At 45.8% G+C, this 14,743-nt stretch overlaps 1 protein-coding gene across 7 annotated transcripts in view; it reads left to right on the forward strand.

The window, feature by feature from the left end:
- COL15A1 (collagen type XV alpha 1 chain) overlaps nt 1-14,743 on the forward strand; it is a 537,229-nt gene that overhangs the window by 205,917 nt on the left and 316,569 nt on the right. Inside the window, exon 1 of one of the 7 annotated variants that reach the window (XM_083188350.1) lies at nt 6,944-7,060. The exons of 5 other annotated variants lie outside the window; for them this stretch is intronic. The gene's annotated coding sequence lies outside the window, so the exon portion shown is untranslated. Of the gene's footprint in view, nt 1-6,943; nt 7,061-12,195; nt 12,276-14,743 lie in introns of those variants that run through there. One more of the 7 variants, XM_083188351.1, reaches the window with a different exon arrangement.

A 14,743-nucleotide genomic window follows, 5' to 3' on the forward strand; every position in this document is an offset into this window, starting at 1 on the left:
GATATTATCTCTTCTCGATCTATTTTCAAAATCATCCAACTTGTTCCATAGCTGGAAATTTTCTTTTTGCAATTTCAGTATGTCTTACTGGGGTACTTGTTTCCTAGCATGGCGCCCAGATTTCCTATGTACGGCACCTTAGGGAAATCGCATCGCATATGCGGCATGCGATTCGATGAGTTTATTTATTTTTTTGTTTTTTTATATGGCCATTGTACCCCACTATATCGCATGGCATGGCATCACATGTCCCGCAAAATCGCATGCGATCGCATGCGATTGTATAGGGTGTGCGATGCCATGACATTAGGTATACAATAATATGATTGTATGTGCCAAAAATAGGTTTAACGCACCCCCCACTATCCACACCACCTCGAAGCGTGGCTAGCGCAGCGTGTCCTCCGACTTTTTCATTACCCCACTATCCACGTCGGTGTGGAATCGATTTTATATAGTGTGGCGAACGCAGCAAGCCACCGAGCCCGAAGCGTGGCGTGCGCACACAAATTACTTTACATGTATTCCGCATCCCCTCGTGGGGCTCGCCGTGCTTCGTGCTCGGTGGCTCGCTGCGCTCTCCACACTATATAAAATCAGCTCCACGCCGACGTGGATAGTGGGGTAATTAAAAAGTCGGAGGATGCATTCCGCCGCCCCTCGCGGGGCTCGCTGCGATCGCCACGCTTCGTGGTGGCGTGGATAGTGGGGGGGGGGGGGGGTGTGCGTTAAACCTATTTTGGGCACATACAATCATATTATTGTATACCTAATGTCATAGCATAGCACCCCAGAAAATCGCATGCAATTTGCGGGAGGTATGATGCCACACGATGAGATGGCGCTAGGGACATAAGAGCAGTGAATAAATTACAGAAAAAATCGCATTGCATCGATTTGCGGGTGGTGCGATGCGATGCGATGGCCTGGGGACATAAAAGCAGTGAATAAATTAACTTACAAAATCGCATCTCATCGCATCGCATGCCACTAAAATGGCATGCGATGCGATTTTTTAACGCAGAATAGCCGCAATTAACGTAGTGGGCGCCGTGCTAGAAAACAAGTACCCTTTCTGGGCTAAGTGAACATCATGGCATACTGTACCAATTTTATGTTCATTATCAGTGACTCTCCCCATCAGCAATTGTAGCTGCTGTGTGATTTCTGAGACAGCTTTAGATAACAGAGGTGTCATAGTGGAGGTGATAGCCTCAACGACATCTCCATAAGACACAGTTTGCATGGTACCTGGGTGTTTGTGGAAGTGTCGTGGGCTGCTTCTGATTTCTTAGATGCCGGAGACTGGGTAGCTGAGCCGGGCCCCGGCGCCATATTGGATTCTGCGCGGCGCTTGCCGAGATGTAAGTTAGCCACTGGGGTTGTTTTTATGCAGGTGTGTGCCCTTGGACAGCGGCAGTGAGCGGGTCACAGGACGGAGCTGTGTCGTCACGCTGCTCCCTGCATGCAGCCGGAACTGGAAGCATCAACTTAACACATATTTTGTTTAGCTAAATGCCTGCAGTGGATGTTTTAACATTCAGATATATAAAATACAATGCTAATTAAAACAAGATAATGATAAACAGATTATTTTACCATAGAGGTTCTATTAAATCCACAGATGTTATTTGGTTGACTGGAAAACATACTGTAACTTAAAAGCTACAAATGAAAGAATTTAATTTTATAAAGTCTTTTTATTTGAGCACATTATTGTACTCGTTTTCAAAAAACTTTGACTTGAACATAATGGACATTGTTCTGCCACATACAAGTCTGTGGGTGTTAAAAACATTTGAAAGTTTTTATTCAATAAATAATTTATTATTGCTTTAAAAAGTACTATTCAATTCTACTGCTGATCACAATAAAATACTGTCTAGATTAGAACAATTATAGACAAATAAGATGAGAGCCTAAACGTAGCTTGGGGACAACGGGTGACATTCTATGGATTGAGATAAATGTGCATGTTTTTATATCGCACCACATCGCACTTTTGAAAATCGCAAGATTGGCCCGTTTTTCGCATATTTAATGAGATGCGTAAAACAGGCCAAATAGTGCGAATAGGTGCGATTTGGTGCAATTTCTTTAGTCCTGAAAATGTGCGATTTTCAGGTCTGAAAATCGCACGTTTGCAGGAAATCGCAATTTAAAATAAAAAAAAAACAGCGTGGGGTCCCCCGCCAGAGCATAACCAGCCCCGGGCTCATTGAGCCGGTGCTGGTGACATAAAATCAGGGTCCCCGACAAATAGGGGTCCCCTTGATTTAATGAAACCAGCACCAGGCTCAACGTCCGGCGCTGGTTCCCGAAATACGGGGGACAAAATGACTAGGGGTCCCCCGTATTTTAAGAACCAGCACCGGACCCAACCAGCCAGCAGGGTAATGCCACAGCCGGGGGACACTTATTATATAAGGTCCCGCGGCCAAAGCATTATCCCCCTGGCTGGTCAGCAGGTGCAGGGGTCCTGGGGAAGTGGGGACCCCCCCAATGAAGGGGTCCCCCCCCCTCCAGGACTTACCAGCCCATGCTGAAAGTCCAGGGCTGTCCCCGATGCCCCTGGGCGGTGGGCATCGGGCTGATGCAAAGTGTAAAAAATAGAATAAAAACTATTGTTTTCTACTGTAGAACTATGAGTCCCAGCAAGCCTACCCCGCATGCTGGGACTTGGAGAACCACAAGTCCCAGCATGCGGGGCATTAAAGGGCCCGCTGGCACTTGTAGTTCTACAGTACAAAAAATAGTTAAATAAAACACACTGACACCCTGAAAAATAAAAGTTTAATACACACATAACACACACACTGATACTTACCTACCTTGAGCCCGTAGGTCGGTCCCTGGATCCTGGATCCGGGGTCCGGGGCTTCAGGACAGAAGAGTCCGGTTCCGGGGCCTTGGTCCTGGTTCCGGGGCTGGTCCGGGGTCCTGGGCTCCAGGGCTGATGTCTCCAGGGTCCAGGATCCGAAGTAGTCCAAAAGGGGTTCCTAAGGAAGGAAATCCTACTCACCTGGTCCCCGGCGACGACCTCGGCATCTTCTCTGGCAGACGCGCTGCTCCCGGCTGGTACCCGCTCACGGACTGGAGAGGCGCAGAGATGTTCATCTTCCACGCCTTTCCTCCAAATGATTCTATTGGCCGCCTAGCGGCCAATCAGGAGCCGAGAAAGCAGAGATATCAAGCTTTGTAAAATCTCTATACAAATCAGCTAAACCCAGATCTCCACTTCCCATTGAATGTTTCTGTATATAACCAAGATCGCAGGGGAGCAATCTCAATTCTATACTCCCTTCTGGCAGACACACCCCGGCTAAAGAACCTTTTGAGGTAGCTTGGGAAAGGGATTTGGGTGTTGCCCTGGAGGAGTTAGAGTGGACAGAAATAAAAACACTAATAGCAAAATCTTCAATAAACTTGAATCTCAAGGAAATGCCTTTAAAATCTACTCTAGATGGTACATGGTTCCCACAGTAACAGAGGCGTAGGGAGGGCGGAGCCACCGGAGCTCCTGCTCCGGGCGCCGATTGGTGGAATGGCGCCGCCGGCCCGCCCCCCCTCCGCAAATGATACTGCCGGTGCCCGGGGAGTTAATGGCGCCCGCTGCCGCTCGCACGGATGCAGCTGTTTTTTTTTTTAATGAATAGTGCTGCGGCAGCCGGCAGCGAGCTCCCAGCATAAAAACTGAGCTCTGTCCCCCACGTGTCCGTCTGCGGCAGCAGGAGGACGGAGCTCCGTCCTTCCATCCTCTGCCTAGCAGTGGAAGCTCCGCCCATCAGCCCGGCAGCTGGCATTCCGTCCGTCTTCCGCCCGGCACCTCCGTCCACGGCCCTGCCTGCATGTGATCTAGGAAATACCTGCCAGCTTCGTCCAGTCCACTACAGCAGCTAGGCCCCCTCTGCCCAGCACCTCAGTCCCGCCCTCTGCTGACTCCAGGTAACTCTGTCCCCTCTCTTCTTCCTCTGCCCCCGGCTTTGTGACATGCAGTGTAAGCTGCAGCACTGCCAACTGTTTACACTACTATCGAGGGGCATTATGTGTGTTGCTATGGGGGCATTATGCATGTGGCACAATGGGGGGATATTATGCATGTAGCAATACGGGGGGGGAGGCATATGGGTGCATGTGTGTAGGTGGCACTATGGGGGCATATGTGTATGTGGCAATACTGAGGGGGCATTATGTATGTAGCACTACAGGGGCATTATGCATTTGACACTATGGGGGCATTATGCATGTGGCACTATGGGGGGGGGGGGGGGCATTATGCGTGTGGTACTAAGGGGGGCATTATGCGTGTTGGTAGATTCCATTACAGTGTCTTATATAGCGCAGCAGATTCCGTTACAGTGTCTTATATAGCGCAGCAGATTCCGTTACAGTGTCTTATATAGCGCAGCAGATTCCGTTACAGTGTCTTATATAGCGCAGCAGATTCCGTTACAGTGTCTTATATAGTGCAGCAGATTCCGTTACAGTGTCTTATATAGCGCAGCAGATTCCGTTACAGCGTCTTATATAGCGCAGCAGATTCCGTTACAGTGTCTTATATAGCGCAGCAGATTCCGTTACAGTGTCTTATATAGTGCAGCAGATTCCGTTACAGTGTCTTATATAGCGCAGCAGATTCCGTTACAGTGTCTTATATAGCGCAGCAGATTCTTTTACAGTGTCTTATATAGCGCAGCAGATTCCATTACAGTGTCTTATATAGGGCAGCAGATTCTGTTACAGTGTCTTATATAGCGCAGCAGATTCCGTTACAGTGTCTTATATAGCGCAGCAGATTCTTTTACAGTGTCTTATATAGCGCAGCAGATTCCATTACAGTGTCTTATATAGCGCAGTAGATTGCGTTACAGTGTGTTATATAGTGCATCAGATTCCGTTACAGTGTCTTATATAGCGCAGCATATTCCTTTACAGTGTCTTATATAGCGCAGCAGATTCCTTTACAGTGTCTTATATAGCGCAGCAGATTCCGTTACAGTGTCTTATATAGCGCAGCAGATTCCGTTACAGCGTCTTATATAGCGCAGCAGACTCCGTTACAGCGTCTTATATAGCGCAGCAGATTCCGTTACAGCGTCTTATATAGTGCAGCAGATTCCGTTACAGCGTCTTATATAGTGCAGCAGATTCCGTTACAGTGTCTTATATAGCACAGCAGATTCCGTTACAGCGTCTTATATAGCGCAGCAGATTCCGTTACAGTGTCTTATATAGAGCAGCAGATTCCGTTACAGCGTCTTATATAGCGCAGCAGATTCCGTTACAGCGTCTTATATAGTGCAGCAGATTCCGTTACAGCGTCTTATATAGCGCAGCAGATTCCGTTACAGTGTCTTATATAGCGCAGCAGATTCCGTTATAGTGTCTTATATAGCGCAGCAGATTCCGTTACAGTGTCTTATATAGCGCAGTAAATTGCGTTACAGTGTGTTATATAGAGCAGCAGATTCCGTTACAGTGTCTTATATATTTCAAATGTAACATGCCAACACATGTTAGCCACGCCCCCAATTCATTACCGGGAGGAGGGAGGGGGCGCGAAATATGCCCTTGCTCCGGGCACCATGGCACCTAGCTACACCGCTGCACAGTAATACACCGTATTTTCCCTTCTAGCTCTAGTCAGTACTGGCGGAACTGTGGGTCACAGGGTACGTTCATACACATATGGTGGGAATGCCCCCAGATCAGATCCTACTGGGACGAATTTTTTTCTCTTTTAAAAAAGATATTTGATTCCTTGACCCCAAAAAGTCCCTTGACGGCTCTACTTTGCAGACCAGTTGCAGGGACCTCAAACCCCAAAAGCAATGTGGCCAAGTACTCAACTCCGCCAGATTGTTGATTGCAACAAACTGGAAACAACCTACCGCTAGTGATGGGAAATCTAGTTCATTTTGGTGACTAGTTCATTATAATCTAGTTCACCCAAAAGATTAGATCAGAAGATTAGTTCATCTAGTTCATTTAGTTCATTATTCACTCACTGACTCAGAGAGACTGAGAGGAGCACATGGAACTGTTACTAGATGAACTAATCTAGATTATTACACACAGAGCAGGCATTGTAATACTAGCTCATTGTAGGAGTTATAGTCCTGTTAGAATGATCAGACAGGTTTAATCAATCAGATTATTTAATATTTTAGAAAAGCAATAACTTATCCAGCAACCTTATAGTGACATGTTTATTGTTTAGCTCTGCAATATTAATCCCATTCTGGTTATTATTTTAATTTCCATAATATGCAAGTAAAATACCCAAATGCAGAGTAATGTAATAAGTCACTTTTTTCTGCTTTTAAAATACAGTATTTAGAAAAAAACATGTCCCTTTGCCCAATGTAAATGACCTTAGAGAAAGATAAAGTAGAGAGTTTGGAAAGTATCCAGTCAGCTTCTGTCATTTATCTTGCACAGTCTAAAATGTGACCTAAGCTGATTGGTTGCTAGGGGCAACTGCTCCACTTTATGTATTATGAAGGTGCATACATATCCATCTTTGTCTTGTGGAGTAAACATAACTACAGTATATAACATGCAGCACCCAGCACTGTGTGTGTGGCTGATTGGGAGTGTAGCTCATGACCTAATATACTGGGGGAAGGCAGCATGGCAGTGCATAGTTCTGCCTCATACATGCAATACATATGCCTGAGCACAGCAGTGCCACACATGGTAGCTCAGAGGTACTGTACAGTCTCATTATGGCTGTATGAGTCAGAGATTAGTTCAGGGATCTGTAGGAATCGGCAACTAATTGAACTACTGAACTATTTGCAGGACTCATGAGTCATCAGGACAATGTAGATCCGCAGAGTCCAGACCATGTGTGAGCTTAGCACTGCCACCTGTGGCAGCTAACATGTACTGCCACCTGTGTATTGCATGAGAGCTGAATAACATGGCTGCTGCAGAAGCACCTACACAGGTCGAAGCAGAGGATTTAGCACAGCAGTGTGCTCAGGACCCAGTACCAGAAGCATCAGCAAGTGTTTGGACATCTGGACTAATAGTATAGTGATAGTATCACAGAAAGGTGAGCAGCATGACCACACATGCTCAATCACAGACACACCACACATAGACTCTGGCTAGACAGTGCATATTTTTCCTTTATTAGATCTGTATTTGCTGAGCTTTGTTGTACTTTTAACTTTAGATTCAGGAACTAAAGATCCAGTAAATGAGCCTTATGGAGCTGCTGGGCTCTGACTGTCTGTGTGTTACACCTCTGACTTGCTTTAGTTTCTGGTGAACTAAATGAACTAATCTTTGCCAGTGACAGCAGTGATCTGAACGATTTAGTTCACTTTGAAGATTAGTTCATTTTGAACTAATCATTCATGAACTACCCATCACTACCTACCGCCCCTTCCATTCAGGCCCTAATCAACAAAGTCTGGTTTTCAGCTTCCATGGAGTATATCACTGTGCTGCTACATGACTCAGTGGGGAAATACAGGTCAACCTGGACTCCCTGCACTGGCGGATCCAGGGGGGGGCACCAGGGCACGTGCCCCCCCTGTCAGTTCAGACTTTTTTTTTTCTGCTGCCCGCTCCCCTGCTGTGCCCGGCCGGGAGAGAGATGTGCTACTGTATAAAATTCACTTCTCCTGCTGGACCGCTAGCCAATGGGCGCTTGCGGTCCAGCAGCCAATCAACTGGCGGCTGCTGGACCGCGAGCGCCTATTGGCTAGCGGTCCAGCGGGAGATATGAATTTTACATAGGATAGAAGCACATTTCTCTCCCGGCCGGGCACACTGTGGAGCGGGCAAGCGGGGAGATGCGGGCGAGCGGATCGGGGCGGGGGGGGGGGTGGCTGGCTGGCTCCTCCCACCCTGCTGCACCCAAGCAGATTCAGTCGAGCATGAAGCCCCTTGGCATCGAGCATGAAGCCCCTTGGCATCGAGCATGAAGCCCCTTGGCATCAAGCATGTAGGTAAGTGGCACTTATGTGTCAAATGTGTAATGGGCATCATGGTGTGATATATAGTATGTAATGGGCATTATGGTGTGTTATATAGTATGTAATGGGCATTATGGTGTGATATATAGTATGTAATGGGCATTACGGTGTGTTATATAGTATGTCATGTGCATTACGGTGTGTTATATAGTATGTGACGGGCATTACGGTGTGTTATATAGTATGTAATGGGCATTACCATGTGTTATATAGTATGTAATGGGCATTACGGTGTGTTATATAGTATGTTATGGGCATTACGGTGTGTTATATAGTATGTCATGGGCTTTGCGGTGTGTTATATAGTATGTAATGGGCATTACGCTGTGTTATATAGTATGTAATGGGCATTACGGTATGTTATATAGTATGTGATGGACATTATGGTGTGTTATATAGTATGTAATGGGCATTACAGTGTGTTATATAGTATGTTATGGGGATTACGGTGTTATATAGTATTTCATGGGCATTGCAGTGTGTTATATAGTATGTAATGGGCATTACGGTGTGTTATATAGTATGTGATGGGCATTACGGTGTGTTATATAGTATGTGATGGGCATTACGCTGTGTTATATTGCATGTCATGGGCATTACGGTGTGTTATATAGTATGTCATGGGCTTTGCGGTGTGTTATATAGTATGTAATGGGCATTACGCTGTGTTATATAGTATGTAATGGGCATTACGGTATGTTATATAGTATGTGATGGATATTACGGTGTGTTATATAGTATGTAATGGACATTACGGTGTGTTATATAGTATGTCATGGGCATTGCGGTGTGTTATATAGTATGTGACGGGTATTACGGTGTTTTATATAGTATGTAATGGGCATTATGGTGTTATATAGTATGTAATGGGCAGTACTATGTGTTATATAGTATGTAATGGGAATTGCTGTGTGTTATATTGTATGTGACGGGCATTACGGTGTGTTATATAGTATGTAATGGGCATTACGGTGTGTTATATAGTATGTAATGGGCATTACGGTGTGTTATATAGTATGTAATGGGCATTACAGTGTGTTATATAGTATGTTATAGGGATTACGGTGTTATATAGTATGTCATGGGCATTGCGGTGTGTTATATAGTATGTAATGGACATCATGTGTGGGCTTATGTGTAATTGGAATTACAAAGTTCACCAAAATGTGCAATGGGCATTACGGTGTGTGGTATAATGTTGGTCCATGCCCACTTTTAACTGAGCAGGAGCCTCACCTACTACAAATTGAGAGGGAGGGGTGCGCGAAACATGCCCTTGCTCCGGGCACCGTGGCACCTAGCTACACCACTGCCGCCGCCTTATAGGAGACAGACACTAGAGGTACTGCTATGCCTCTAGTGTTTGTCAGAACAGAAGAGTGCGGCCAGCGCTACCCGGAAGTGTGGATTTGGGTAGCGCTGGCGCGCTATTTAAATGGAACACTTCACAAGCATGCACCCTGGCTCCCCCCTGGCAAAAAAAAAAATATCAATCCCATGGCATGGCAACAAGAATAAAACCCCTGGCAAGAAGCATGTAACCCCTGGCAACAAGTGATATTCCTCTGACAATAAGTATGTAGGTAAGCAGCAATTAAATGGTATAATATGTAATAGGCATTATTATGTTTAATGGGCATTTTGGTATTGGCATTATATTTAATGGGCATCACAACGTATGGCATTGTGTTTTATGGGCATTACTTTGTTGACATCTATTGTGTGGGATTGATTTGTACTTCTAGGTAATACACTGAACATCTCCTCTATACTGCAGAGCATTACATCTATTGTGTGGGATTGATTTGTACTTCTAGGTAATACACTGAACATCTCCTCTGTGTACTTTACAACAGTACCTAGCATGTGTGTAGGGAGGAATTTATTTTTATTCTAGGTGATATATAGAATCCTGGAATGCTAGTTTTGTTTTTCTAAGCCACTTTTATTGCTATGTGTTGTAGGGGGTGGGGACTAAACGAGTGGATTCCAATTATTGGGAATTGGGAACTCATGCATTGTTAGAGTACTTAAGTAGTCATTGCATACGGCTGTGGCCGGATAGGCTGTGGGCCGATTTTATCTGTGGGCCTAGATTGAAGTGGGCCGTTATTAAAGTGGGAAAACTGATTCATAACTACAGCGTTATACCAGCGTTAAACCGAAGTGAAACTGAAGGACAAAACAACAACGGAAAAAACCAAAGTCTACTTTGAGTGAGTTAAATACATTCACACTACTCCGGCCTGCTTGATCTGGCAATTCAACCATAACATCAGCATTTTACATTTGCAAACAACTTTTACTATCACTGTTAAAGCTTGTACTTGCACTGTCTGTTTTGGAAATGACCAGCTGTACCTTTAATGACCTCCCCTCTCCTGCTCTTCCATTGATAGTAGGTGTCCTCTTTCTCTATACATCCTCTCTGGGTGAGCTTATGTGCTCACTCGACTTCCACTATCACATCTATGCTGATAACAGTGAAATCTACCTCTCCTCTCATGATCTCGCTCCCTCTATCCTCACTCATATCTCTAACTGTCTCTCTGCTGTCTACTCTTGGATGACCCAGCGCTTTTTTAGACTTAAAATATCAAAGACTAAGCTGTCAACTTCCCACCCTCCTGCATAAAACCTGACCATCGCTTATCCTTACCTACTGTTTATGCTCACTTCTTTACCTTCTGTGTCACCCCTGTCTGTCTATCCCTCCCCTTTAGAATGTAAGCTCTCACGAGCAGGGCCCTCTCTCCTCATGTGCCTTTCTTAGAATATATAAACCTCTGCCACCCTGATGATTGCTTCAGTGTCCTGTCCCCTGATGCAACTATCTATATTAACCATGTACTTGTCCTAAACTGTCTTGTACTGTAATTTGTTATGTGTTTTTGATTATAACTATGCTCTGTAAAGCGCTGCGGAATCTGTGTGCGCTATATAAGAAACTGTTAATAAATAATAAATAAATAATAATGGCCATTACAGTGTGTGACATTATATTTAATTGGTATTTCGTTGTGTGACATTATGTGTAATGGGCATTACTGTGTACATTTTTGGCTCGCCGACGGCGCGCAATGTCCCTATTTATACATCATTATCTATACTATGGCTTAATCCATGTGGCGTTATCTGAATTTTGGCTTAATCCATGTGGCATTATGGAAATTTTGTCTCATTCTTTTTGGCATCATGTGTAAGCGGCAAGTATAATAGGGTCCACTATTTTGTTGCATAATGTGTAAAAGTGGTATATGGTGTGGTACACTACACTCAAGGACACGCCCCCTTTGGAATGGCCACGCCCCTTTAAAAAAATCGGTTATAACACAACTCCATCCTTCACTTTTCACTCCACAGTGGGCCTGTGGACTTAAAATGTCAGGGCCTATTTCTAATCCCATTCCTTCCCTCTCTCTCTGCTCTCCTCCTCTCTATCTCGCTTCACTCTCTGAGAATGCACACTGGCACTACTAACACCGCTCACTCCCATCCCCCCTGTCATGGTGCCCCCCCTGTCATTTTCTCCTGGATCCGCCCCTGACTCCCCGGTTAGGTGCGATCACTGGCTCTTACTTATTGTTCTTTAAATAAAGATATCCTTTCATGTGCAAGGTTTTGTGACCCCCCTCTTTTTTTTTCTTTCTTTCATCCTTTCTCTTTTCTCTTTCCCCCCTCTGATCAATCTTTTTCGGTATTACCCCAATGCTATTGTATTACTGTTTGTTTGCTGATCTAATATAAAAACAAAAAACGACAGTGGTATGTCTGTAAAAGCATTGTCCAGATATCTGTCTCATCTCACTGTATTGTTTGCCACTGCAAATAGAAAGAGTTAAAAAAAAAATACATACAGTATCCCTCACAAAGGTCTCACCTTCACCCGGATCCCCCCCCCCCCACACACACACACACCATACTTGCCGATGCTCCCGCATTTTGCGGGAGCCTCCCACTTTAGCCTTCAGTCCCCCGGTCCCCCGCAAAGCCCTCCCAATCCCCCGGAATTTGAAAGTCCAATTTGAAAATCCAGACTACGCATGCGCTAGTCCGGCGCGATGGGGAGCGGAGCTTGGCACTAGCGTGCATAGTAAGCAGCAGCCGCAGCAGACAGAGCCTCCAGGGGAAACTTTACAGCAGCAGCTGCGGAGGCTTCACCTACCCTCTGCATTGTGGAAGCTGCAGGCTGAAGACAGAGACAGGGGGAGTGACGGAGGGAGCTAGAACAGGAAGCAGCTCCGAGGACAGGCTGGGGGAGGAGCAGGAGTGCTCCGTTCTCAGGTCAGTCACATGACAGTCTTTCTACCTCGGCACTGCAGCTCCATGCTGGCTGGTACTGTGTGTGTGCAAGCAGCTCTGTGATGTAGGGTGTTTGTTTTTGTGTTTACAGTATATACTTTATAGCTTGCCACTGACACCAATATGTGTGTAGGTGACCCCCTGGGTGTATCTATAAGAGCTGGCAGTGACCCCTGTGTGTGTGTGTGTGCTGGTAGTGGCCCCTGTGTGTGTGTGTGTGTGTGTGTGTGTGTAGGCTGGCAGTGACCCCTGTGTGTGTGTGCTGGTAGTGACCCCTGTGTGTGTGTGTAGGCTGGTAGTGGGCCCTGTGTGTGTGTGCATGTGCGTGTAGGCTGGCAGTGACCCCTGTGTGTATGTGTGTGTGCTGGTAGTGGCCCCTGTGTGTGTGTGTGTGGGGGGGGGGGGGGGGGGCTGGCAGTGACCCCTGTGTGTGTGTGTGTGTGTGTGTAGTAGTGACCCCTGTGTGTGTGTGTGGGCTGGTAGTGACCCCTGTGTGTGTGTGTAGGCTGTAGTGACCCCTGTATGTGTGTATATAGTTAGGTACTGATCCCTGTCAGTGTGTGTGAGTACACTGGCATTGTGTGTTTGTGTATAGGAGACCACTATCCTGTGTCTGTCTGTATTTGTGTGTGTGTGCGCGTGTGTGTATGTGTAAGCTGGTAGCTGGCAGGGGGCTCACATTTTAGCCACCAGTCCCCCCAATGCCCCGCATAGCCCTCCCAATACCCCCAGAATAATCAATCCCCATCTAAAAATCTGGACAGCACAGCGGAGCCTGGCACAATCATGCCTAAGAGGCCTGCCAAGCACCGCTGCCCGTAGTCCGCACAAGAGCCACCCAGGCCAGCAAAGCCTGCTAGAGGTCAGCCACTAGACAAAAAATTGAAGAAAATGGGTGTCACTGCACTGGGCCATGCCCACTTTACTGGAGACCACACCCACCTTCTTTGTAGCCCCACCCCCATCCCTGGTCAGCAGGTCCTGGTTTTAACCATGCACAACTTGGGAGGTATGGAATCTCCCTGAAACCAGTTTCTGAAAGTAGGCAAGTATGACACACACACACACACACACACACACACACACACACACAGCCTTATTATAGTTCACTCTTTCTGACAAAATCCTTCTTAGTTGGCTGCTTTATTTTTACACTGCAATATAGATCTCACTTTGAAGTAAAACCCCACCCAAATCTAATTCTCTCTGCACAAGTTACATCTGCCCCACCTGCAGTGCACATGGTTTTGTCCATCTAAGAAGGATTTTGGCAGGAAGAGTGAACTAGAATAAGGCCCACACACACAAAGCTCTCCCCTACTCACACTCAAGCGCCTTAAGTCCTGTTGGAGAAAGTGTGCTATATAAATTAAACTTACTTACATAGACCCTTACACACACTCCAATTCCCCCACACAACTCTACCCTTCTCAAACAGACCATAAACACATCACAGCTTTTCCACTCTCAAATCATACACACTCTCTCTCTCACCTCACCATGCGGAGAATCACCTGCTGAACCTGAAGTAGTAGTACATAAAGAGATCAATGCACAAAATGGGAGCCACGAGTACCACTCCACCCACACCATGCCTCTTTTTTTAGCAAGGCTGATCTCTCTATTACCCCTTTCAGCCAGCACCTAGGACCTGAGTTATTGCCAGGTTGGTGACGTGTCAACCCAGGTCGAGTGGTAGTGTGAAAGCAGCAAAACTTATAACCTGGGTCGTCTGACCCGCCAATTCAAACCTGGGTTATAAATAGGGGTAAACTCGGGTCGTCAAATAGGTGACCCGGGTTTAGTGTGAAAGTGACAGGACTTGGGTCACAGTTGGCTTGGACTTGTCTTTGCAATGTGAAAGGGGTATCTCTGTGTTTTTGGTTCATCAGGCAATATGTCCCTTGTTCTCTCCCACTAGATAGTCAGAATATAGTAGGGTTAAGGTATGTCCTAACAACTTTGTAATGCAGTTTAGAGGTGGCCACTGGCCCCTAAGCATCCTTGTGGAAAATCTCTCTCTGAAAGGAAGATATAATATTTAAATGTTTTATTAAATTTTAAAAATGGAATATAAAGATAATAGAAATATTTGTATTTTATTTAATTAGTTTGAAAATGTCTGCATTACTAGATCATACATATTTATATTTGTACTAGCATTTACGGTCAGGACTTGCTGGGGGCAGTAGTTCCAAGTACTGTTTTTCTTCTTTTAATTAGAGATGAGTGCGTCCAGACACCCCCGAACACCCCCCTATCCGAATGCGTTCATAAGCCTGTTCGGGTTTTCATGCCCAGGCTCGGAGCACGCCTTTCTGGCGCTCGTGAGTTCCAGCTGTCGGATCTCCCGAGATCCGGCCAACATCACTAAAACGTCACTATATGTATATAAGGACGGCCGGGCGGGGGCCATGTTCACTTCAGTCTAGGAGATTGAACAGTGTGCA

Source organism: Crinia signifera, chromosome 5 (assembly GCF_055691185.1).
Source record: "Crinia signifera chromosome 5, ASM5569118v1, whole genome shotgun sequence".
Classification (NCBI taxonomy): domain Eukaryota; kingdom Metazoa; phylum Chordata; class Amphibia; order Anura; family Myobatrachidae; genus Crinia; species Crinia signifera.